Consider the following 26,189-nt stretch of genomic DNA (forward strand, 5'->3'; position numbering starts at 1 on the left):
CGTTTTGTCTGGTATCTGATGGGGGAATGCCTTTTTGAACAGTGCATGGCTCTGCCCCCACTGGTGTGACTTTGCACATGTGTGAGATCAGGCTGATGGAGGCAGAGCAGTGCACCGTTGAAAATGGCATCCCCTGTGTAGCATGACCTTGCATACACCATGTATGGTCATGCTGGTGGGGGGGGGGCAAGGTCATGCAGGCAGGGGTTGGCCCACGCTGTTCCCAGAAGTGCCAGAATGTTGGGTATTTTGGGAACATGTGAGTGGTCACCATAGTTTTGACAATAAGACTTCTTAAAGGAAGCTGAGTGGGGAGAGTGTGTTTGGAAGCTGGGGAGAAGCCCTGCCTTGTAACAGGCCCCTTTGGGCTTTAGAGCAGTGGTGGGCAAACTTTTTGGTCTGAGGGCCATATCTGGGTGGGGAAATTGCATGCAGGGCCATGAATGTAGGGCTGGGGCAGCGGGTTGGGGGGCAGGAGGGGGTGTGGAAGGGGGTGCGGTGTGCAAGAAGGGACTCGGCAAGGGGTTGAGGTGCAGGAGGGGTGCAGGGTGTACAAAGGGGCTCAGGGCAGGGAGTTGAGGTGCAGAAGGAGGCACAGAGTGCCATAGGGGGTTCAGGGCAGGAGGTTGGGGTGCTAGGTGCGGCAGAGGGCTCAGAGCAGGGAGTTGGGGTGCAGGTGGGGTGTGGCAAGGGGCTCAGGGCAGGGAGTTTGGGTGCAGGAGGGGCATAGGGTGCGGCAGGGGGCTCAGGGCAGGGGTTTGGGGTTCGGGGTGTGGGCTCCAGCCTGGCACCGCTTAAGTGGAGCAGCTCCGGGGTGGCAGCAGTATGCAGCCAGGCTAAGACAGGTTCCCCAAGCCTGCCCTGGCCCTGCACCGTGCTGCTTCCAGAAGCAGCCAGCACCACGTCCCTGTGGCCCCTGGAGAAGGGGGGAGGCAGAGGGCTCCGCGCGCTGCCCTTCCCTTGCCTCCCCCGAAGCTCCCACTGGCCGCAGTTCCCCATTCCTGGCCAATGGGGACTGCGGGAGGCAGTGTCTGCAGGTGAGGGCAGGCCAGATCCAAAGCCCTGCTGGGTGGGATTCATCCCGTGGGCCGTAGTTTGCCCACTCCTGCTTTAGAGATTACTAAAGCTAGTTCTGCATTTAAAAGAGTGGCTTGCACTATGCTGTACATTTGCTGCTTAAGCTTTGAACTTGTAAACCATCGAGCATCTTCCACTAGTGTGAAAATCTTTTCTCATAGTTGTGGGTGAGTGTTGGGCTGGTGAATCGGGAAATGTTGATAGCTATGATGTTTCACATCTGGAGATCTGGTTTTAATTTAGCTTTCAGCCCTATGCACATTCAAGAGCTTACTAGTAAAAATAATTCTTTCCATAAAACTCTGCTCTGTCATGGTTTGGCACTACTGACCCTCTCTGCTTAGATGAGATTCAGGATGAAGCTAAACAATATCTTGAACTCTTCCTATAGTTCAGGGGTCGGCAGCCTTTCAGAAGTGATGTGCCGAGTCTTCATTTATTCACTCAGATTTAAGGTTTCGCGTGCCAGTAATACATTTTAATGTCTTTAGAAGGTCTCTTTCTATAAGTCTATAATATATAACTAAACTATTGTTGTATATAAAGTAAATAAGGGTTTTAAAATGTTTTAAGAAGCTTCATTTAAAATTAAATTAAAATGCAGAGCCCCCCGGACCAGTGGCCAGGACCCAGGCAGTGTGAGTGCCATTGAAAATCAGCTTGTGTGCCGCCTTCGGCATGCATGCCATAGGTTGCTTACCCCTGCTATAGTTATTACTAAAGAATGTTCTAACTAGCTTCTGAACTACAAAGTTAAAGATAGATTCAGCTTCTTGTGGATGGGGATTCGTGAGATGGGATGAAAGCATATAGGGATGATCAGGTACTCCCAAATGTGAAGCATTTGGGGGGGAGCACAATAGGCAAGGTGGAGGGGGGAGGTACATCTTTGTTTTGTCATTTTTGGGAATGCCAGCTGTGAACCTAGAAAGAGAGTTGAATTTTAAGCAGGGGACTGAGAATTAGGCACTTTGGAAGTCAAATCCCAGAACAGACATCAACTTCTGGGGCTTTCATCAAGTCTCTGAGCCTCTTTGCCTCAGTTTCCCCAAATGCTGTAAGGCCAATTACTGTTTCTTCAGCCCTGAATAAAAAGTATGATGCAGTACTGACTTCACACCGCTCTAGAAAGGCTCATTTCCTGAAGGCGGGGGAAAAACGACAACTCCCATCGTTCAAGGAATTTGGACTGATTTGAAGTGTGAACCATGGAGCATAGGTCCATCCATGCTAGTACTTCAAAGCCTTCCATTTTGGTTTCTCTAAAATATCTCTGCCATTTCATTTTTGTTTTGAAAAACTGCTTTTTCCTACCCCCAGTTCTTCCACCCCATTAACTCATCTGTTCTATCCTCTACTTGTTCTTTACCGTTCTGCACCCCCAGCCCAAAACCTGCTTTGCGGCAAGACCCAAGCTATTCTGATTGGCTCTTCTGTGTCAGATTAGACTGAAATATAAAGGGAAGCAGTAACAGGGTTGAAAAATGGAGATTGCAAATAAATCTGATTTCATCGATTCCAAAGCCAAAAGGGACCATTATGATCACTAATCCAAACTCCTGTATAACACAGGCCAGAGAACTGCCCCTAAATAATTCCTACAGTGTATCTTTTAGAAAACCATCTAACCTTGGTTTGAAAATTGGTAGTGACGGAGTGTCCACCATGATCCTTGGTAAATTGTTCCAATGGCTAATTACCCTCACTGTTAAACAATTGTCTTATTTCCAGTCTGAACTTGTCTCGCTTCAACCAGCCATTGGATCATGTTATATACCTTTCTCTGGTAGATTCAAGAGCCTAATTATTAAACCTCAGTTCCCCATGTAGGTACTTGCAAGCCGTAATCAAATCGTCCCTTAGCCTTCTCTTTGTTATGTTAAATAGACTCCAGAAGCTCAATCACAGTCAGGCATGTATTCTAACCTTTTAATCCATTCTTGTGGCCCTTCTCTGAACCATCTCCAATTTATCCACATCCTTCTTGAATCATAGGCACTAGAACTGGACACACTATTCCAGTGCCAAATACTGAGGTAAAATAACCTCTCTAATCCTGCCTGAGATTCCCCTGGTTATGCATAACATAAGAACGGCCACACTGGATCAGACCAAAGGTCCATCTAGTCCAGTATTCTGTCTTCTAACAGTGTCCAGTGCCAGGTGCTTCAGAGGGAATGGACAGAACAGGAGTTTTGGAGTGATCCATCTGTCACCCATTCCCAGCTTCTGGCAGAGCGAAGAGCATTAGCCTTTTTGGCCAGTGTCACACTGGCAGCTCATGTTCATCTGGTAATCGACCCTCTCCCTCCATCCAAAAAAAACAACAAATCTTTTGAATTTGATCACGTAACCTGGATTAAGTATCAGAGGATGGGGGGTAGGGGCATTATTCATTGTTCTGGAATGTCTTGCTAGGGATCCAGCATTATATGTCTGATGGTCAGAAGCAACCAGGGCAGGATAAAGGAAAAAGGCTCGGTGGATCAATAAACTGAAGATGATGCCCTGTGTCAGGAACCCAGCATGTTGTTCGAGGGACAAAGGGGAAAGCTGAAGATGTATAAAGACAATTTCTAATTCAAAAACTGACTGAAATGGGAGAAGTTATGGGACAGTCTGAGCTGCTGTACAGCCAACTCTACTTTCAAGATCAAAGGAGTACAGCTGCAAGCCTTTTTGTTTACAGAGCAAGTGGGGGGCAGCTAATGTTTGCTGATCTTCCTGCAAGGATGTGTGCCCGGTTTCTTTACAACTGTAGCAGGATGCCAGGTCTGAGGGAGAGTGAGGAAGGTTCTAGACAAACGCTGCACTGAAGCAGAAGAGACAGAGTGGCTTTAGGGATAATAAAATTTCTTGCTCAGTGTTGGAAGAAAGTGTGCCTTTCTGTGACTTTTTTACCATTGCCACATGACCCTGAATTCCCTTAGGAGAGTGATTCAAGTAACGGGCTAAGTTCTGACTTGATTTTCCCCTCCTGGATAGGCTGCATAATAGGACCAAGTCAAGCAGTAAAGAAGTGTTTTTCATGGGTGCTTACTCATGCTTCCTAATTCACACTGGTGGGATACACAGCTGATGCCCCAATATCAGCATGTTTACTATAACTGATGCAGCACTGGGTGGAAAGGGTCAAGGGCATGGCAACGCGAGTCAGGGACAGAATAAAGCAAAAACCCTGATCTTATGATTCTGAAGTGTGTGATTTAACCACTAGACAGTTCTTTGCAAGTTCTTTATGCAGCAGCACAATGTAATACACAAAACAGGCACTAATTTTGAACATGCAGAGGTGTCTGAGTTTTAAGCAAGTGGGACTAAGCAGCCCAACCATGACACTTTGTACTGCCATAATAAAGCCTCCTCGGAGAAAGTTATACTTTTTAAAGGGTGGGTTCAAGTCTTTTTCATTAGTATTCACAAACCATCTAAGAGGGTTTCATCAATAAGGAGAGGAGTGAATAAACTGCACATTTGTGTGGGGCAAAGATCACAGGGGAAATTGGCGCTGAAGATTCCAGGGAAGCATTTGTGTACCATGCTGCAGCAAGGTTTCTATAGTGACAGTCAAACAGTCCACATTCATTTTAAGGCCTTTGTACTGAGGATAATGGGCAGCTTGAGAGAGGGAAAATCCAAGAGCAGAGAGTTTGTAAAGTGTTGGACCTCAGAATAATGTCCGTGACTAATTGGCTTTCAATTAGTGCTCCTGTCATTGTTACGGCAACTTGTAACCACAAGACAAAGCACCTATTTTTGCCACTGACCAAATTTTTAATTTTTTCTTGTTTAATCCAAGGCTAGCTCTAGGGAATTGTTTGGCATCGTAATTATAGATTCCTAACTGCTTCAAGGCAGATTCTTAACCATATTGCCTAAAAGAATGCATGTCTCTCTTGTGTATCTGTGTGTGTACATAATAGTATATGTTGATGTGAAAATACTATATACTTTCAGAGGTGGGAAAAACAGAAGGCATTTTTGGTTTTGTAAAGCTAAAATTAGGACTCATCCTGCTACCATTTTATCCAGACCTTCAAAGTTCAGTGATTTCACAGAGTGGTTTTAGTTCTGGGCATCTCTAATAGGGAAGGAACCATACCTTTAAGAGATTATGTATTACCACCATATATTTACAGCTTCTCAACACATGTCAAGCAGTTCAAATACTATGGTATAGCTTCATATTGGAGCTAAATAGGTGTGTGGTCTGTCAGGATTCCCTTCCCCCTCCCACATTCTTAAAAGCCCCAAGAAGCAGTGCCTTTCCTTCCAGCCGAAATAGCACAAATGTACCTCCCACAGCCCATCCAGAGTGATCCAAACATTGTTCAGAGGGTTATGAGCTGATGCCCTCCACTCCCTGAGCATGCTGTCCCTGCAGCTCTGCACTCTTCCAAATCCCAGCCTCAAGTTCCTTCCACTTTCACTGTCCAAAGATGGCCAAAAGTTTTCTTTAAACCTCTGTTGCATCCCACCCCAAATAAACAAATTAAAACCTTTTATGCTAAGTTTTAGTCTGTCTTTTAGGGCCAAGTTTTAAATGCCTAAAAATAGGGCAGTGTTTGTTTTTAGCAGTCTTTGATGCAGTAGCTATAATGAGGGAGACTAGATGTCTTGGAGTTTTAATGATCTGTGAATAAAACTGTCACGAGGGGAAATATGGTCTCTGAAGTAAGGGTCATAATTCTGGGTTGTCTTTGTTATCTTCTGCTTATGCTAATTTTCTTGCTAATTAACACAGATTAACATAAGCAGAAGAAAACAGAAAACTGTCATTCACAGCAGGGTTTGAATAGAGTGCAGTCAATAAGGCATGGGGGCCACTTTACAGAAAACTCTGGGGAAAATGACCTTGCTGCCTGCAACTTTTCTTGCTCAATCGTTTTACTTGTCTGCATGTGCCTTCAGATGAGCAAATGTAACAGGCTGTGCTGCCACGTGTGATAGCATAAAATAGGAGAATAATCATACTTTGCGCTCTTGTAGCTCTCTACATATTGAAAGGACAGAGAGTCGGAGGGGGGAGCGACTGGATCATGTCACACGAGGTACGGTACATCTACACAGCATTTTGGAACGAGCCTCCGAGCTTGGCTTGACAGACTTGTGTCAGCGGGGCTCATGTGAGTGCTCTAAAAATAACTGAACGGACAGCTCTTTGAAGTTGTGGCTTGGCAGGGAGCTTGGGCTGTCAAGCTTAGGGAGGGGGTTGGCTGCCCAATTGGAATGACATTCTTTCCCAAAACATATAGGAGTGAGTGGTTGACTTTGCGGGGACAAGGTTAGCCTGGTTCCTGCTCGCTGGCCTTTTTGGATCAAATGTTAGAGTGGCAGCCTTTGGTTCATGAAGGTCCCAGATCAAGTCTCAGCTGTAACATGCAGATGCCCTCAGAGCAAATGTAGCCACCAGATGGGAGTATTCTGTTAATTGGGCTCTAATAGCTATAACCACCAACTGGCTAATGTGGAGTCATCTAATAAGGGAGAGTCTTATACTAAACCACTTTGCACAGCATAATGAAATTGCAGTGTAGATGTGAGTCATTTATTGTTCACAGTAGCATCTGCTAAAGAGCAAAAATGGATTGATTTGAATGTTTCCATTCCCAAAGATACATTGTCCGTAATGCCCCTGCCTCCCTCGTTGCAGAAGTTGGATACTGAGTAGTGAGGAAGGCAGGGGAGAGAGAGGATGATCTCATGTTTTAGGCAGTTGAATGACACCCTGGAGAACTGGATTCTATCCCTGCCTCTGCCTGCTAGAGTTTCTTTGTGTTGCTGGACAAGTCACGTAAATCACACTTTTCACAAGTGGTCACTAACGGTATTCTTCATTTTGTGGGTGCCCAGTTTGAGACCCTGGTGTCTGATGTGCACTCACACTTGCAACAGAAGCCAATGGGAGCTGTGCTTTGAACATGTGAAGTGCTATATAATACTTATTACTTTGAAAAATCAGTTCCTAGGCATCTTAGATTGGGGATCTGCAATTAGTGGGCACCTTTTTTACTTTAATCTTTATGTCTCAATTTACCTTCTGTACAATGAGGATAATTATACCCCTTTGCCTCACAGAAGAGTTACAAAGATAAATTCATTAATGTTTGTGAAGCCATCAGATACTATAGTGATAAGCACCATAGAAAAACCCAGGAGGAAATTAATATAGTTGCTCCTTCCATGAGCACCATCCATCCTACACACTGAATGAGGCAGGGGTCATGTAGGAAAAAATTGCGTGTTCCTGTTATTAAAGACTGTATCAAAATGCATACACACTAGGGGGTCGAATTAAGGTTGCACAGGCATCCTTAATTCTGGTATTTCCTAACCTTTGGGGGCTGGAATTTGCAACTTGTTTTTTTTTATTGTAGTTTTATCACAGAAATGTAGAGCTGCAAGGGACATGAAGAGGTCATCTAGTCCAGCCCCATAACCCCACCCTGCGCTGAGGCAGGATTAAGTATACCTAGACAGGTGTTTGTTCTTTAAAACCTCCAACGCTGGGGATTCCATAACCTCCCTAGGTAACCTGTTACACTGCTTAACTACCCAAAGCTTTCCTTCATATCTAATCTGACTCTCCCTTGCTGCAAACTAAGGTGATTACTTCTTCTCTTACACGTGGTGGGACACCATCTTCTTTTACATATTTGAAGACTGTTATCATGTCTGCCTAAGCCTTCTCTCCTCTAGAGTAAATGTGCCCAATTCTTTAAACCTTTCTCATTGGTCTAAACCTCTTATTTTTGTTTGCTCTCCTCTGGATTCTCTCTAATTTGTTGGCATCCTTCTCAAAACACGAGTGCCTGAAACTGGACACAGTACTCTAGCTGAGGCCTCACTAGTGCTATATAGAATGGAACAATTATCTCCCATGTCTTGCATATGAGACTTCTCTTAATGCAACCCAGCATATTTACCATTTTTTTCTTTTTTTCTTTCTTTTTTTTTTTGGGCAGCAGCATAACACTGTTCACTAAATCAATTAACTATTTATATTATATACACCCTCTGTGTGTGAGAGAGAGTGAGAGCATGTGAGCGTTTAGCACTGATGAAAGGTGCCAGACTGACAAGCCTATTGACTGAAATTCTTTATCTGTAGCACAGATATAGCACCAAGAGCAACAGTGTAAACTTTCCTGTGCTCCATTGTGGCTCAACACTGAATTGAAGGAAAAACTTTTAAAGATGAAGATAGTTCAGTCTTTGCAATTATTCAGCCCTTGGCCTGCTTAGATTGCCAACAAGATTGTCCGTTATTATTATTAAATCACTTATTTATAATATTTAGTTTAAAGACTTGTGCTGTTTAATGGAAGATATATTTAATAACTGTCATACAACCTGCTACTACACTAAGCAGAGGTGGTAATTTTGGTAACCTCTGTACTTAGATGTGGTTAGAATTTGTATTGTACTGTGGTGAAATTTTGAGTATGTATGTAGTGAAATACACTGCTTTTTAAAAATCTGATGGATAACAGTGACTACATTGTCTTGGATGAACGCCTATCATTGCTGAATGGTCATTTATATACTTCTGTCCCTTTAATGAATTATTTTATGACATTACAGAAGAAATACTTTCCAGATATTGTTCGAGTGGAACAAAATATTCCAGTGCCACACCCTGCTAGCTAGAAATTCAGATAGTCATACTGGAAGTCTGTGAGTTGGAGTTGCACAGTGCAGTTTTAAGGGAAATTGTAAATATCTCTATTCTTAAGGAACACCACTCACTTGTAGAACCCTTGGCATGAGCTCCCTAAAGCTTGCATAACTTCTCCCAGAGGTCCAAGCCATAAAGGTGGACTGAAGTTTCTTTCTTGTCATGGAAATGGAGCTCATAGGGTACAGTGCTCCCCTTTGTGTGCTGTTCCCACCAGGGCCAGCTCCAGGAACCAGCCAAGTAAGCTCGTGCTTGGGGGGGCAGATGCCAAGGGGTGGCATTCTGGCTGCCCTTTTTTAAAATTTTTCTTTTTGGTTTGCCGATCAGGCTGCCCTGTAGGGGGCGGCGGTGCAAAGGAGGGTAGCGCCCTGCAGCAAACTCGGCAGAGCAGCCTGCGTCCTTCCCCCCCAGCCAACCGAAGCAGCGCAGAGCCCTCCCGGCAGGCGGTGTGACAGGAGGGGCCGTGTGGCGAGTGCCCCCCTGAAGCCCTGGCCACCCCCCTTCTCTCTCTCTCTCCCCCCCCGCGCCCTCCTCCGCCCCCTCCCCCCCGCTAGACTGGGCACGCACTCCACTGCACGTCTGCAGCACAGGCAGTCCCCCTGCACCCTGGCTCCGGCTGCCCTGCATGTTGTTTTTTTTTCTTCCTGCTTTGCCGCTCCGGCCGCCCCACGGGTGTTTTCTGCGTGTGTGTGTGTGTGTGTGTGTGCTTTGCCACTCTGGCCACCTCGCAGGTGTTTTCTGTGTGTGTGTGTGCGCGCGTGCGCTTTGCTGCTCTGGCCACCCCGCAGGTGTTTTCTCTGTGTGTGTGTGTGTGTGTGTGTGTGTGTGTGTGTGTGTGTGTGTGCGCGCGCGCGCGTGCTTTGCTGCTCTGGCCACCCCGCAGGTGTTTTCTGTGTGTGTGTGTGTGTGTCTGTGCGTGTATGTGCACACGCGCTTTGCCGCTCTGGCCGCCCCGCAGGTGGTGTGTGTGTGTGCATGCGCGCTTTGTTGCTCCGGCCACCCTGCAGGTATTTTCTGTGTGTGCGTGTGTGTGTGCTTTGCCGCTCTGGCCACCCCAAGGTGTTTTCTGTGTGTGTGTGTGTGTGTGTGTGTGTGTGTGTGTGTGTGTGTGTGTGTGTGTGTGTGCTTTGCAGCTCCACCCTCCCCCCCCACAGTTTGTTTGTTTGTTTGTTTGTTTTTGCTTGGGGTGGCAAAAAAGCCAGAGCCGGCCCTGATTCCCACCTAAGATCTAGGAAACTGAGTTTCCTCTCTGTTGTTCAGTCAGTGCATTGGGAAAACCATGGTGGATCACTTATGTCCACTCAGTGATGCCACAGAATACATGTTATACTGATGGTTTCACAACTGCCCCAGAACTCCCGCCCCCTGCCCCCCAGAGCCTGTGGGTTTCTATGGCAGGTTCTACTGACACTAGCATTGTGCATGCTAGCTTGTCATGTTGAGTAGGAGCTGCAGTCTGTGACTTGTCTGCACCTCAAGAACAATACAGTATATTTTGCATTAAAATTATACAGAATGTTCTTTGTACTGTGTTTTTCCCAGGGTATGTCTACAGTGGGGCTGGAGGTGTAATTTCCAGCTCAGGTAGACACTTCATGCTAGCTCTGATTGAGCTAGCGTGCTAAAAATAGCAGTGTAGCTTCAGCAGTGCAAGTGATAGGATGGGCTCGCTGCCTGAGTACGTACTTAGGGTCTTGGAGGGGATCATACTCAGGGCAGCTATCCTGTCACACCATTGTGGGTACACTTCTATTTTTAGTGCACTAGCCTGGTCAGAGGTAGCTGGAAATTGCACCTTCCAGCTCCAAGGCAGACCTACCCTTGCTGCAGATATCAAATTCTCCCAAGTTAAGTACACTGTTCTGAGGGGCAGACAGGCTTCAGTCAATATGGAAGACTACTAGATTGGCTTCACTGACCACTGAGACTTGTTTTGAAATCAGTGTCTGCGTTCTTATGACTATATCAACTGAGTTTGAGCAAAGTCTCCCTTTCCTGCAGAACTTGACGATACTGGGCTATCTTCCCTCAGGTCAGGTTGGCCATGCACACATTTGTTGAGGACTCTGTCCCAGCAATGGGAGGTGGTTGGAAGGTTCATTTCAGATCAGCATCCAAAAGTTCATACACTTCTCCAAACGATCAGAAAATATTAATCTGCAGAATGGGCTGGAGAGCTCATAGGAACAAGTTCTCAGGTGGGATCTGCAGTACTTTCTTCTTCTGGTCAGGCTGGATATACCATGAGAACAACATCTATAGCCATTTTTTAGGCTTTCACTTTCAGTCTAGCCCAGAAGCAGGAAGAGCCAAGGAAGTAAAAATAAAAATCTCTTAATTTTAGCATTTTCCCTTAAACTTCAAAAAAGTTTCAGCTGAGATTTGCAGTGAGGGTTCAGGATTTTATCTGAACAAGTTGCCCTATCCTTACTTTATATCAGTACAGGTCTCCAATTACAGCTGAGGTGTCAAGGCACTACTGTAATATTGCTGCTAATAATAAACTAGTAAGTTAGTGGATTTGAAAATTCCCAGTCAAGATTGGGGATGGGGGAAATCAGCAATGACCAAAACTTGCATTTGTTCCAGCAGGTCCATGAAATTTGCACAGGACGGTGCAGTCATAGAATCATGGAAGATTAGGATTGGAAGAGACCTCAGGAGGTCCTCTAGTCCAACCTCCAGCTCAAAGCAGGACCAACACCAACTAAATCATCCCATCCAGGGCTTTGTCAAGAGGGCCTCCATCTCTAAGGATGGAGATTCCACCACCTCCCTAGCTAACCCACTCCATTGCTTCACCACCCTCCTAGTGAAATAGTGTTTCCTAATATCCAACCTAGTCATCATATCCAAATTAATTTTGTTGCTTAGATTATTAGTGTGACTACTAATTAGTTCCTTCTAGGAAGGCCATAACCTAAAACTAATATCTAAAATAGCATGCCATCCTAATACACTGGGATTGCGACTATAACCAAGATGTCTGATATTAAGCATATCATTAAGATAATAAACAAAAGGACCAGAGCTTTTGCTTTTTAGAAGTCCACATCATTTCCTCCTGCCTCTGTTTGTAAAGCAAACAAAAAGCTGCACATATCCTATATGTAGATTAGATGTGTGTTCTTTAACTGCCAGCGACTCTCCTGTTACCACTAATGCACTAATCTTGCAGGGTGCTGGCCAGTAGAGGATAAGTGTCTAATGAATCTTTTAATATCTCCTGTACCTAATATATAAATAAATGTTTCTGGCTAAACTGGGAGTCAATGTGTACTCTTCAATCAAGTGGGGACCATATTATGTACAACTCTAGGAGCCTTAAAAACATCGATTAAACATTATTTAATTATAACCCTGCTTTGTGTGTGCAAAACTGCAGCTATGGCCAACAGAGGCACAACATAAGGTAGTGCCAGCTCCTTGGCATGCTCCCCCTTCATCCCCTGTGCTAGGTATCGCAGAGTTAGGACTCCGTGAATGTGAAAGTGCGGAATAAGATGATGGCTGCTCTTGATAGCAGCATTCTTCCCTCACACACCACAAGACCACCTGTTGAAAAGTAACGCTCACCAATTATGGCAGCTAAGCCTTTGGAAAAGAATACAGACTTCACATTCCTTAGAGGAGCTGCATTCACTGATTTCTTATAGCTCCATATTTTAAAAAGCCTCCAGAAAATAAGACCAAAAACCTGTCAGATAAATGGCCCTTGTATTGTGCTGAGTCCTCCACGGGCTGGTCAACTTGGTGCTAATGCTGTGTGGGTGCCCAAAGTGCAAACAAGGTGTGTAGTTATTACAGGGCCAGATGGGAAGCCTGGATTATTCTTGTCATTGCCAAAGACTTGCTATATGATCAGAGGCAAGTCCCAAATCCTCCGTGCCTCAGATTCTCCATCAGGAAATAGGAATAACAATTAACCCATGATGTTGTGCAGCTTAATGCATTAATGTATGTAAAGTGTTTTTAGATCCTTGGATGGAAAGCTCTACATAACTGCAAAGTACTGTTATAATACTAAACCTGTCTAATTAGACAAGCCTCCTTTGCATTTTAGCTCTGCATCTGCTGTTCTGAGGCCTGTGTGAAATTAGGGTGGATAAAAATCAATTTAAAAAATCAGATGCTTTTTATTTAAATCAGCTTTGTTTGGTTTAAATTAAATACAGGCTTATTTTTTTAAAAAATAAGCCTATTTAAAATTAAATTTAAAATTGACAACTGATGCCAAGACCTAAACTTACTAATATATTTAATTTAGATTACTTTAATATACAAAATAATATTAAGCAAAACATGTTTGCTGCCAAGTTTGAAAGAAGGTAAGACCACTGAAGTTGTGGAAGTCACTAGCTAGCCACCTGGAACCAGAGTTTGTTCAAGTGCTAAACCGGGTTTTGAAAGCAGTTGCTTCTTCTGCAGGTGCAGAGAGAATATTTTCTTCATTTTAGTTTATTCAGCTAATTCAGTTCAATGACTAGTTCCTTCAAAGTTAAGAAACCAATTTGGAGTGGAAAAGCAGGAGAACCTTTTCTTTTCCAATTTTGGAATAATAATAATAAAAAACAAAACAAAACAGGGAAGATGAGATCTACTAGTTCTAAAATCTTGAAATACATGGTGACTAGAAACAATCAGTTCAGTTTAGTAATTATAGGCACTTCCTTTGTTTAATAAATCAGCTAGTTTTAAATGCAAAACATGTTTTTATAAACTTTTTTCTTATGTTTCCAGCACATTTAAAGTATTTTGATTTAATTAAAAAAATAATACATTTGTTCTGCATTTTTAATTGCATTTGAATTTCCATCCAAATAGTTTGGCACAAATCACAAGTAAAAAATTAATCTAGTAAATAAGAACTGCATCTAACATAATGAAAACATAAAAAAATAAGAATCTGAAAAAATGTAAGAGGCTATATAGTTGCTTAAATACATAGATATAGTGTACCCTCCTGGTTAGCAAGAGACTAATGTAAAGGTTTATTTAGGCTATAATATAAAGGCTAGTGTAGAAACTATATTTAGTTGCAAATCACTGTATTTTAATGGGTATCAGGCAATGACAATCAATTTCTTCAGGAAAATAACTAAAAAGTACAAATGCACAACATGATTAAAATAGATGATTTAAATCAAGGCTTCCTGCTTGCCAATTAAAATCCATGATTTAAATAGCTTTGATTTAAAGCAATCCACTGTTTGAAATAGTTTAAACTTTCCAGACAGCAGCCTGGCCCCCACTCTACTGCTCCTATGCTAGGTTAATCACAAACAATTGCACTTGCCTTTACTACAATACTCAAGTTGAATTCCTGCTAACCTTTATATGTTATGTGCCAACGAATTACAATGGAGATCTGAAAAATACTGCTTATTCTTCCCTCTGTGTTAATTATGATCCCACCAGTCTAGCTGTGTTTTATCAGCAATTATATCCCTCTCCCAGTTGATCTTTTAATGGTCATGCAGTTGAACTAGAAACATAATGTTGCGATTGTTATGTTGCAGAGTGAAAACACATACAACATTACGTTGCCTGATACATCTCCCTAATATAGGGTCGTGGCCCCATATTATACTTTGTAGTGCTTTGTCTAGACTAGTTTTAAATATCTCTGTTGATGGTTCTATTTCTCAATCTAACAAACCTCAGGGCTTGTCTGCGTGGTATTCTAGTCTGCACCAGAGGGCTGTAAATTGTAGTGTGCACTGGTATGTCATGGACTTTCTGGTCTGTGTGCACTCTGCTGGAGCACACTAAAAGTTCCTTAGTGCTAGTTAATATAGTCCTGTTTTGAATAGTACTATGTTAATGCTCACTAGGGAACTAGTGTACGCCAGCAGGGTTCCTAGGGGCCGGTTAGTGCATGACATGCTAGTGCTCAATACAGTTTACAGCCTTCTGGTGCAGACTGAAGCACTGTGCAGACAAGCACCCTATGTATGAATTTATTTCTTATATCCATCTAATATTTTCCCTCTTTCAACTCATTACTGTTATGTCTTATAAATTAATAATAATTCCTAAATAATTCCTTTGCCTGCTAAGGCCCCAATCCAGCAAAACACTTAAGCAGGTGTATAGCTTTAAGGACGTGACCCATTGAAGTCAAATACATATGAGTTAATTTTGCTTCATGATGTCAATGGGACTAATTGTGTCTAAAGTTACGTGCCTGCTTATGTGCTGTGCTAGATCAGAGCCGTGGGCCCAGATTTTTAAAGATATTAGGCACCTAACTCCCTCTGGTAGTTAAACACCTAAATACCTTTAACTACCTGGCCATTCATGTTTACATCCTTCAAGTAGCTGATCTGATCCAAATTCAGACTGTTTGTGAAAATTCATTTGCCAGCTCTCCTCAAACTCTTCTCTTTAGACAATGGATTTCAGTTTTCATAACTTAATATATTGCACACATTTATATGGTGCCCACTGGTAGGTGGTTCCACAAATGGATTAGAAATATAGCAGTGTTCTATTCGAGGAACAGTACCTTCCTCTACCATCCAGTAACATCTGGGATTCATGTGATGGTCATGTGTAACATCATTAAACTTCTGTGGGAAATCAATGCAAATTAACCCTTAATCATGATATCAACTTTCCCTGTAACCTAAACATGTTGAAGATGCTAGCTGAGAGAGTTCTGACCTTTATTCAAAGGCAATAAAGGGCCTCGGAGGCCATAGATAGGAAGAACAATTTAAATTGAAATAATCATTAGAGATTAAAAACTATGATTGACACATTTTTCTGAAAGAACAGATAAGGTGAATGTCATAAACATAGGACATATTTTAATACATCAATTGACCAGTGAAGTCAATGGGCGTCATCCACAGAAACTCATGAGAGAATATGGTCTTATTCAAGTGGTTACAGTCTTAAAAGGTATGCAAACTGGAATTAAGCAACAAGCACATGCTAAGGAGGGTGAAGAAATATTTCTTTATGAAAATGGTGATTTGTGTAGGAAATAGGCCACCAAAAACAACAACAGAAGATGCAACTGTAAGATAGTTAGCCAAATCCCTGAGGTGTGGGGATATTACTGAGTACAAATGCTATATTAGTGTCTAGCTCTTGATGGGTCACATGGCTTTCTTTTCTCCTAAAATGTTACTACATTGCTACGATCAGCTATCTGATCTCTTCTTTGGGAATGTATGTACAGTTACAGAATGAGGCCATGCTTTTTTGATTTAGGATCTGTCATAGGGACTGTCACTCACTACAGATCTGCACAGTACCCAGCTCAGTGAGGCTCTGATCTACGTGAGGCCAGTAGGCACTACCGCAATATAAATAATCAAAAACATAGTCTCTGATATAATGTGTAAAGCCCAGCGGTGTTCTCCTTTATCCAGTGGAAAGTGGCCACTGACACTGCACGGCTGTGATAACATTCCAAGATTGTGTCAGCCTCTACACGTTTAGACTGTAAACTCTGCAGGGAAGGGTCAGTGGCTTCCTACCTTCCCATGTGTTTGTACAGCACATGGTACCGTGAGATCCTAATTCTGATCAGGGTCTTTGGGCAATACTACAGTATAAATAATATATTAACTGGTCAGTTTTTCCTGGAAAATTGGACTGATGGAGGGTTTTTCAAGCCAGTTACCAACACATTCTATTTTTCCTTATTCTTTCAACTATATTTCAGTGAACCAGAAGAAAACCTGATTTAGCAGCAAGGCAGCCCACTGGACTTCACAAAAATAGCACAATAATAGAATTAAAAAAGAGAGGAAAACATCTTCTGTCCCTTAATGCTGTAATATCCAGCCTCTTGAAATCTCCACGCATCCAGCTAAAATACAGCTGCTTTGGGGAGCAAATTTCATCCAGGTTCCATGGAGCCAAGCAGACTGTCAGAAACCAGAAACAGATGATGAAAATATGCTGCAATACTTCAATTGCCTTTTTCTCTTTTTTTCTATACTGGAATTTCTAACTTCACAGTCTGGAAATGAGGATGTCAAAAGCAAACTGGGGTGCAGCTTGGAAAGAAAGCAATTCAAGTTGTAACACCGCTAAGTGTAATTCTGTTTTGACCACTGTAAAATCAAGGCACGTAAAAACTTACCAACAGTAAGGCTATGTCTACATTACACAGCTTTTAGCAACACGGCTGTGTCGTTACAACCGGGCTGCTAAACGGCAAGCAGTGTAGCTGCAGTTTGTCAGCTATCTTGCTGACAAAGCACTGGTCACACCAGCACCTGTCGTCAGCAAAACTTTAGTCTTTCGGGGTGTGTGTGTTTTTTTTAACACTGTTGAAAGACAAAAGTTTTGTTGTTCAGTTGCTAGTGCAGACATAGCCTAAGGTACATAAAAAAAATAGTCATTATAATATTTAGGTCATGTCTTGAATCATACATGGCTCTAAGTCCATGCTATTGTATCTTATTCTCTGCATAAATGTTGCTTATATGTGGGCTTCTCTGGGTCCAGTGCAGTCCAGCTCTCCAGGGAGGAGAGCCAATTCTAGCAGAACATAACAGGGAGGTGTGGAAGGGGGAAAGCCATCCCCATGGAAAGTTCTTCCATAAGAGTGTTGTAGGGTCTGACCTCTGCTTAATTTTATAGATGAAGCGGAGTGGGGCACTACTGTCCATTGGCTAGATCCTGCTAGTATATGGGCACTCAAACATTGATTGATCCCAATGGGAATTCTACTCACAGAACATTTCTTGGATCAGCTGCAAAGCCTATATCCTACAGAAACCTATGAGCGAGTAAAGGGGAGCCTTTTGGACAGTCTTGCAGGTATTCAGACAAATATTTCCTATTGTCATCGTTTCCTCAGTAGATTTCCCCAGGAAAAGTGGGAAATCTGTATGAAAAACAGAGAACAACACTCGGAAGACGCAAACTGTAGCATGGCACAAGGAGGAAGACCTAAAATAAACACAGTTGCTGGAGACACAGGCCATAGGTGGACACCAGTTGTATTGTCTTGCTATGAAAGCAGCTGATTAAACCAAACATCACAGGACTCCAACAGAAAAATGATATTTTTATCATTTTGTTTTGAGTCGAGAGTGGAAGTGGTTTAATACGGAAGCTATTGAGAACTGTATGTTTAACCCTCAGAGCACTCAGTATGCGCTAACTTTACTGAGAACAGAAGGTAAAAACACCTCATCTCCCTCAGCCCACAATGAGACCCTAACACTCCAAATGCTGATCTCTTCCAACCCAATCTTTGACTCAACACCCTCCTTGGTTTCCCACAACCCAACCCCTACTCCTGGGATAAGGTCAGGATTTGATCTACCTAAGAGTCTCTGCTACCAGAAACCTTCCTAATCCTCCAATTTGAAAGCCCTCACTGACTCCTCTGCAAACCCTTACAATTCCCAGTTCCCACCAACCATTAAGAAATTGGTCAGTGTTCTATGCTTTGTTGTGGAGTGCTGTAACTGGCTTGTAATGTTTGTCTGAAACATCCCACCTTGTTAGCAAGTGTTGATCCTGCTATGGAAGAGTTAAATGGGTTCTGCTAACTTGCAGAGAGAGGGGATTCATTGCCCCACCTGGTCAAAAGGAGGTGTAGAAGAGGTCCTTTAGGGAAGGAAGATCTAGGATGTGGGCTGAACAGTTCTGAAAGAGGAACCCTAGTAGCAGCCAAACCTGGGGAGAAGGTTTGAGCTGAGCCTTACTTTATTTACTCTGTTTTTAGAAAAGGGGTGAGTGTGTTGTCAGGTTGAGAATGATTAGGAATGGCACACATGCTAACATGCATATCTTGTGCTCAGTTCTCAAGGGAAAATGGGTATAGAATGAAAGTTCTCATAATTTTAATTCCAAACATTTTAGTTGACTACCTTCTTGAAGTTATGAGAGGTCCTTAAAGTAATATTTAAAATAAAATCCTCACTAACCTCAGGCCTTTAAAACATTGTTAAGAAAACTCTGTATCATACTAGTCAGCTGGCAATCCTGCTCCTTTAATTTTTGTTTCTCGAGATTATACTAAGAAAAGGTCTAGCTTTTTGTAGTTTGATTAAAATACGTACACCTCTGTAAAATGATGGGCAGAGGTTTAAAAAGAGCTTGTCTTGCTAGGATCTTTAAGATGCGACTTAACATACTTTTAAATGGTTGGTATAAGACTAGATTAAAAGTAGTGTAGATCAAGAGAAATTCAATTGAAATCAATAGGGTAAATGAAAGCAGAAACCATCAGGTCCAGCATACCTCAACAGTGAGACTGTTTTCAGGTTTAGTCCCCCAACCAAGTCAGCAGTCTTTGCCACCTTTTCCTGATAGAAGAGATTTAATACAGTCTCTGTGCATTTCCCATCTGGAAATGAAATGCATTTTTTATCCGATATAACTATTGGGTAGTTTGCAAACAAAGCAATAGTAAATCCTTATAGCAAATGCAATACTTTTTTTTAAATAAATTCTTTGTTTTAAACAGAAAAAATCAGGTATCATCAAAGAGCAAAAAGCTATATTGATGCAACAGTAAGCCTCAAATTTTGAACAAAGAAGCTCAAAAAAAATAAGTTAAAGTTCTCATGGCAATCTTAACTCAGTTCAGTTGCTTGCATGTAGTCATGATGAGGCTTTTCATTATAGAATTACATGACACTGTGCAGTGTGTCACCCAGTTCAGCAAATATGTAATTCTCTAATTCTGTATCGCTATCAGTAACTTTTGTGTGTGTGCTGTCAGTACTTCGCATGCAACGATTCCCTGTCATAGAGGATGCCATCTGCTTTGCCTGAAGCCCCAGCTGTAAATTCTGAAACAGGGCACCAAATCATAAACATCATATGTCAGGAAGGGTTATTTAAATAAATAAATAAATAAATAAATAAGAGTTCTTGCTTGTAAACTAAGCCAGCTGTAAGTTTTATCTCTTTGAAGGATTGATGAAAGCATCCCATGAGCATGCGGAAGTCTGGTTTGCATCAGGAAGGGCTCACTGAGTTTCATTTGTTCTGAGCACAATTGGGATATGTAAGATAAATGTAGCATGTTTTCAGGTCCTCACCCTACCTGGAAAAGAACTGACCTTTAGTTCAGATCTAATAGGAGCAGCTAGTAGACAGAGCCACTATTAACTTTCAGTGCAGAACTGACAGACACCAGGCATAGGAGAGACCAGACTTGTAAATGTAAACTTCATTTCCTAGCAGGAGTTTTTGTTTGGACGTGAGAAGCCAAGCCCTTCACTCCCAAGCCTTTAGTCAAAAACCAAGCAGTCCATTAGTAACAGAAGCAAAAAACATCTCATGCAGATCAGTTACAGATGCATTTAAAATTGTATCTTCATTTAGGACATGATCTCTTGGGAAAGTCCCTTGTGAACTCCCACAGAATTTTTCAAAATAATTCATTTAAATATAGTTATGAGAGTGACATGAGTTGAGGGTTCAGAGCTGCATAGGAAAGCCATACGAGTAAAAAGCAATGGCTTACTGATTTGCAAGTAAATGCCCAAACATCCCATTAAAATGCACTGTTTACTTCAGTCCTTTGAAATGCTATGCTGGATCAAAGGTTAGTTCAAAGGGGATCATTACTGTTAAGAAAAAAGTCCAGCAGCTGCTTGTCTTCAGGTAGAACTTGAATGGTTTCTCTCATTCCAAAAGAGTTAATTGTGTCCACCAATTTCATCAGGTTCTGGCAAATTAAGTCTATTAAGATGTTTGGCATTTGACTCAGGGTCAGAATACTTTTCATCTAGGTTTGTATAAGCTGTTAGAACCTGGAGTTTCCTTCTGGCATGTACAGTTTGACACTGAAGGTCTCATTACCTGGGCTCAAATTTAAAATGATTTCCTATTGAGGAAGGATGGTGCTTAGATTTTTAAAAAATTGTTCATTAAATGTGCCCTGTTTATAGATTGTGCTATTTATTGACTCATCTGGGTTTATAGTCTTAGGAAGCTGGAATGTATGACTTCAAACTTTTAATGTGTGACCCTCAATGAAAGCCTTCAGCAGGACCATATGCATCTGTCATAAACAGATAGTCAAGGGTTAATGTCTCTTTTACCTGTAAAGGGTTAAGAAGCTCAGTAAACCTGGCTGACACCTGACCAGAGGACCAATAGGGGGACAAGATACTTTCAAATCTTGGTGGAGGGAAGTCTTTGTTTGTGCTTTTTGTTTTGTTCGTTGTTCGCTCTTGGGACTAAGAGGGTCCAGACGTACATCCAGGCTCTCCAAATCTTTCTGAATCAGTCTTTCATGTGTCAAAATTGTAAGTAGTAGCCAGGCAAGGCGGATTAGTCTTATGTTTGTTTTCTCAACTTGTGAATGTTTCTTTATGCTGGAAGGATTTTTACCTCTGTTTGCTGTACCTTTGAATCTTAGAGAGGGTTTCCTCTGGGCTATATGAATCTGAGTACCCTGTAAAGTATTTTCCATCTTGATTTTACAGAGATGATTTTTACCTTTTCTTTCTTTAATTAAGAGCTTTCTTTTTTAAGAACCTGATTGATTTTTCCTTGTTTAAGATTCAAGGGGATTGGGTCTGAACTCACCAGGGATTGGGGGGAGGGGAGGCGGAGGGGGGATGGTTAATTCCTCCTTGTCTTAAGATCCAAGGAGTTTAAATCTATGTTCACCAGGGAATTGGTGAAGCCTCTCAAGGCAACCCAGGGAGGGGAAAGTCTGGGCAGGGGGAGAGGGAGTGCGCCAAACACTGAATTTCTGGCTGGTGGCAGCGTTACCAAATCTAAGCTAGTAATTAAGCTTAGAAGTGTTCATGCAGGTCCCCACCTTTGTACTCTAAAGTTCAAAGTGGGGAAAGAAACCTTGACAGCATCAAATCTGAAACTCGGTGGTTAATTACTATTTCTATTTCTTGTTGTTAATTTCAGCTCAATACCAGGGGGGAGAGACGCCACCATCGAGCTGTCACTCGCCATACTGAGGAATGGTGCGACCAAGTCAAAGCCTCAGAAACCTGCATTCCCACTGATGGGCAGAGGATTTAGCATCGATGTGAGTTATTTGATAAATCAATGAGAGGACAGATACCTCCATCCTGAGAAATTATAACTATATTCTGCTGATGTCATATTCTGTTGTCTCAATAGCTGGGAAGTTCAGGTGAGACTCAAATTCTAACCGACCCTGTTGTGCTTAAGGTAGGAACAGCTGTGCACATAGGATCTGATATAAAGCCCACTGAAATCAGTGGGAGTCATTTCACTGACATCACTAGGGTCTATAGCATATGAGGTCAACTACTGTTTAAAGGGAAAGCAACAGAACAAAACTGAGGAGTTCATTAAAATATGGTCTCTTATTATATACTATGATTTTTTTGTTTTTGTGTTCACAAGTCTGACCCTTAACATCAACGAAGGTGCACAAGCGGGCTTGGGAAAACTCCATATTTGTTTGCAAAGTGTCCAATTTCCATTTTGGGTTACTGAGCATATACAGTTCTAAGCAAGGCTAACACAGTAAGAGTTTGTCCTCCTTTAGTGGCTAGAGACCATGCACAAAAGTTAGTCCACCAATTGCCTCAAGTTAATGGACGTGGGCCTTTAGCTCAACCAGCACAGGCTTGTGTTTTTAGATGTGGAGGGTCCTAGGTTCAGTCCCAGTATACAGCCCCTTTGAGGTATCTTTATATGATAACTCCTGACAGTGAGCACAATCCTCTAGTTTACCTGTGTAAATGTAGATCTTTTGAGGCACAAGGGTTGCATATGAGTTTTTGCAAGGAAGTCGTCTTGTTGAAGGAATTTAGCTTTCAATGTAAATCATATTTTTCTGGTGATATTGTAAAAAGCAATATGAAAAAGTAAATTAAAATCTCAATGGGCATGGGATGTACTAATTGAAAAGCTAAAATTTTTAGTATCTTGAATTTTGGTTGACACAGTGCTCACTCTCCTATTACTGCTAGATTTCAGCCTGAATGTGATATCTACAGAACCATTAGAAATCCAGGAGAGTGGGGGAAGGGGGAGAGCAGAGACACTGTTTAGTATCTGAAATGATGGTGCGACTGCATGTGGTTTTTCAAGGGTTTGTCATCCCAGAAGACCTATAATGTGACCAAATGTCACTAGCCATTATACAAAACAGAACAGAACTGCAGAAATCAAAAGTCTTCCGCTTATTCACAGACACATGCTTATTCACTTGGGCTAAATTTCATACAAAACTTCTTTTGCTGATATTTAGTTTGGTTTCCATGTTCAACTAATCTGGTTCGCATGGCTTCACAGCACTAGTTAAAATCTTAGTCAAGAGACCCCGAACAGGGAACCGGATCATGGATATGTTTGTAAACTGATCTGCTTTTTTCATTCTGCTGCCTCAAAAGAATGAAGCAGGCAGGCAATGACTGAAGTTAGCTGCATTTCTATTCTGTGAAGCACCATGCCTCAATCTCATTCACCTCCAAGGGACATTTTGAGGCTTAAATAACATTTATAGAATGCTTGATGACCTTCAGATGGAAGATGACTAAGAAAAATAATTAATTCCATTCTCCTAATGGAGCTAAGAAGGGACTGCAGAGGAACACACAATGTGCAAACCCATGTTCAAATCATGTGTGTGTGGAGCCAGTATGACGACAAATCCAGTCAGGGTTTTTTAATAGATTTATTGGTGATGGCTGCCTGGCTGAGGGGTGGGCGTTTAGCACAGCTGTTGCCCTTGTTTCAGAGAGTGGCAAAGTTTTATAATATCAAGTAGATGCTTTAACGCAAACAAGTGAGGGAAGGGTAATGTTTTGGGATTGCCTATTCTGGTAATGCCCCTCAGACAGCAATTTGTTCTCTGTCAAGAAAAAAACTACCCCTCTCCTAAAATGAAATTGAAGACTTAATGAAACAAATCAAAAAGGAAAATCCTACAGAGAATATAAATCCAACAAAGGAAAAATCTGCTGCTCTCCAGTCAATATTTTCAACTATGCTGCTCAGGGAGACTGATTTGGTGCCACCTTTGCTTTCAGATGGCTTTTACAGATACCATGTATCAGTCTGAAGTCATTTATCAGATTCTAATTTCCAACATCACATGTATACAAAACCGTAACATTAGTCAAAGCTGTGGAAGAACTAAGGGTTCCCTCTACAATTACAAAACCAGAAATACCATACCAATGGGATGCAGGTACTATATTTAAGTTGTATACAGAGATAGTACATTCTGCTGTGTATGGGCTTCTGTTGCCACATTTTCCTTCCATTCCAACCTCCATGCTAACATAAAATGACAGGGGTGCATTAGCTTTAACAAACAGCTAAACAGTATGGTGAAAAGTTTGCGGAGAAATCCCAAATGATGTGAAGCTCACTTTGGACCAGTTTTAGTTATAAACTTGAAAGGCAAAACAGTTTTACTGAAAGATCAAACTGAAGTTTTTAAGCAGTTTGGGGCAGGGACAGTTTCTACAGTAACTAGTTCAAGGGGGACCACATTTTGGTTGGGGCCTTTTGTTCCTGCCATAATAAGAACAATAAAATATCTTTACCATTTTAAGTAGAAATGGCTCCACACCCAAACCTCCGCAAACGTTGGGGGTCTTTAAAAATCCACATCTGAATTTGGTAGCATAAACAGATCTCTATTTTTAAGCCTCCAGGGGCTAGTTTTGAGTGAACTTTAGGTGATTAATGGTGTCACATTAAAACTGTGTGAAACTTGCAGTTTAATATGATTTCAAAAATGATTGAAAAACAGATAGAATTTGTGGTTTCAACCATGTTTCACTTTAAATGAAAATGAACATAAATCTTGGGATATACACCTATGTAGATGGGGAAAAAATCTGCACAAGATTCTATAAAGAAAAATTTTGCTCACCTATAAAATGTCACCCATTTCTTAATGTATCAGTAAGTATTTTTTGAGGTTGAGGGAGAGAGAGATTAGGCTGCTAATACTCTTCCAAGATGTATTGCTTCAAACACCATTGTATCTAAGAAGGGTGATTTTTAACAGATTTCACAGAATTCTGCCTTTAAAGTTAATTTTGCCAATGCAGTACCTGATTATCTGTAGAACTGTGGTTTAATGGCACAGCACAATGACTTTGACAATATGTTGGTCCCTTTTAAGCCCTGCAGTCTGGGGCAAGGGTGGGACAGGGATCCCAGAAGATTTTTTTTTTTAGTGCATTATTTTAGGGAACATTATAGCAGTAGACGGAACAGATGTTAGTAATTTGTGAGTGAATAGACAGGCTATTTCCTCTGTTTACAGTATAATAAATTCAGACTGTGACCATATACATGGGGTTAAAAAGACCCAAAGGCTTCCCATAGGATTTAGGAAAGAAACCACATTTAAAGCTTCAGGGCTGTCCATTTTCCCATGGCCGAGTCTGAGAGGTCAAACAGTGTTGATAGCTGTAAAGTCTTTTTCTGAACAAGACAGGATTACTTGACAAGTTTGTCATCTCCTGTGTGACAAAGTGGATTTTGAAATGTTGTGATGCTGAAGCAGCAATCATGATGCTTTTCTTTTGATAGGATCATAACTTTACTATACTGTAGGAGAAAACACTAGATGCCAATTCATAACATGTTTATGTGACTGCCAGCTTCAGAGAATTTCACTTCTTACTGTTCTTTTTTTTAAAGACCCTGCATTCAGTCTCTTCAAGCCTTAAAGATCTTTTTTAATATGAAGGGACGGCTCTAGGCATTTTGCCGCCCCAATCCTGCGGGAAGTCCGCCGAAGCCGCGGGACCAGTGGACCCTCCACAGGCAAGCTGCTGAAGGCAGCCTACCTACTGCCCTTGCGGCGACCGGCAGAGTGCCCCCAGTGGCTTGCCGCCCCAAGCACGTGCTTGGTGTGCTGATGCCTGGAGCCGCCCCTGTTAATACGCCTAGAATCTGATCAGGCTGATTCTTGTAGCTGTTCCTTCACTGGAACCAACTGGATTGCCTACTTCATTATGACTAATGGGTCTAATTCGGAGACAGGCTGAGTGCACTCAATTCTCTCTAAAGTTAGTGGGCTGCAACAGTGTCAGTGGGAACTGAGGGTGCTAAGTTAGCATGTCTCAAGATCATGCCCAGTATATTTAAGAGACATAGCATTTCTATGTGAGTGGTCTTGAAATCAAACCAGCACCATTTCTATGCAACAAATCTGACTCTTGTTCATACTATACATTTGATTAAATCCAGAAAAGCAAAATAAAAACCCTCAGGCTTTGTGCAAAATTCCTTTATAAAATTTAAATTCACACCTTGCAATAAACTCATCTACTAAAGAATGTCAGGGTAAGTATCGTGAGTGAAGGCTCTGGAATCCAAAATAATTATGTATTTTAGCGTTTAAAGTCAGCGAGCTGTACTTAAATGCTCTTTCTTTTTTCTGGGGGCCTAAAGCTGTCCTTAAAACTTGGTTTTAGTAACAGGTAGAATCTGCTAATGCACTTGCACATGAATGCCCTAGTTGGGCAGTTGGTTT

General features: G+C 41.9%; 2 protein-coding genes across 2 annotated transcripts in view; one reads left to right on the plus strand and one right to left on the minus strand.

Moving 5' to 3' along the window:
• Positions 1 to 26,189, plus strand: part of KIAA1257 (KIAA1257 ortholog) — a 258,103-nt gene that overhangs the window by 96,178 nt on the left and 135,736 nt on the right. The window contains exons 3-4 of the mRNA XM_030569774.1: positions 6,067 to 6,128; positions 21,617 to 21,740. The gene's annotated coding sequence lies outside the window, so the exon portion shown is untranslated. The remainder of the gene's footprint in view (positions 1 to 6,066; positions 6,129 to 21,616; positions 21,741 to 26,189) is intronic.
• EFCC1 (EF-hand and coiled-coil domain containing 1) overlaps positions 1 to 26,189 on the minus strand; it is a 91,506-nt gene that overhangs the window by 29,294 nt on the left and 36,023 nt on the right. The window lies entirely within an intron of this gene.

The sequence above is a fragment of the Gopherus evgoodei genome, chromosome 7 (assembly GCF_007399415.2).
Source record: "Gopherus evgoodei ecotype Sinaloan lineage chromosome 7, rGopEvg1_v1.p, whole genome shotgun sequence".
Classification (NCBI taxonomy): Eukaryota; Metazoa; Chordata; order Testudines; family Testudinidae; genus Gopherus; species Gopherus evgoodei.